Source organism: Oxyura jamaicensis, chromosome 1, assembly GCF_011077185.1.
Source record: "Oxyura jamaicensis isolate SHBP4307 breed ruddy duck chromosome 1, BPBGC_Ojam_1.0, whole genome shotgun sequence".
NCBI classification, from domain to species: domain Eukaryota; kingdom Metazoa; phylum Chordata; class Aves; order Anseriformes; family Anatidae; genus Oxyura; species Oxyura jamaicensis.
Genome location: NC_048893.1, coordinates 102,792,174 through 102,793,340, shown reverse-complemented (window position 1 = coordinate 102,793,340; position 1,167 = coordinate 102,792,174).

Genomic DNA, 1,167 nt, shown 5'->3' with positions numbered 1-1,167 from the left:
CGAGAGCCGCTCCCCTCCGGGCAGCCCGACCCCGATCCCCCCACCGCCGCCACCGCCACCACCGCACACGGCCGGGGGGTACAGGGCGGCCGCAATTTATCCCTTCCCCTGTGGGGGGCCGGGCCGGGCGGGCGGCCAGTACCGCCCCCCGCCCCCCCCCCCCCCCCCCCCCCCCGCCTCCCCCCTGCTCCCCCAGCCCCTGCCGAGAGGAGCGGGGCGGGTTTGGGGGCGGCCGCCCCGCCCGCTGCCGTCCGGGCGGCGTGGATCTGGGGGATGTTGGAGGCTGCGTAGGTGTTCCCGATCGCTGACACGAGGAGAAACGCGCTGCTGACAGCTTAAACACGCGGACGTGTGCCCATGTGCAGGTGCGCGAGCTGGAGAGCCCCCTTTTCTCCCTGCCCTGGGAGGTACCGCAGCCACGTTCACGACTAAGGCACGCCGTGATAACTCTTTGGGACCCCTTAAGGACCGCTCCGAAGTGTTTGTCCTTCAGAGTCCTGTTGTCAAAGGGTTTTTCATTAATTACAGTCTAAATTTCTAAAGACATGCACTCTTTCTGCACATCAGTCTGTTACATAGGTTCTTGTGAATGGCTTGCTTTGACATTGGGTAGATTATCATAGACCATAGGTTTTAAACATCTTGTATGCAAACTATTAGATGGCTTGCCAGACAACTTCATCTTTCTCAGAACTCAGCTAGAGACCATGTATGTGTGTCGGATTTGTAAGTTATTTTCTCTCCGGATGTTTGTAGCCAGGTTTTGAAATCAATACATCTCAGATTACTATGGATATATAAATACGTGATGGATTTCCTCACAGTTTTGAAGCTATCTGGGATCAGTTCCCCACTACAAAACCCACATGAAGTTTATAAGCAGTAATGGAAAATTATTTCCAGTTCTGCTATGCTTTTCTACCAGCTTTTCCTATTTCTTAATTACAAAGTTATTGTTTGACTGATGAGATTTTTTTATTTATTTATATATATATTTTTTTTTTCCACACGGGTTTTAGGCTTCCAAGCCAATGGTTTTATTTATTTATTTATTTATCTGTTTATTTATTTATTTATTTCTAAATACATAGGTATGTTGAGCAGCGACCTCAGACTGGTCATACTGAAAAATATGGAATGGAGAAGTTATCTGAGATCTCCATGGTG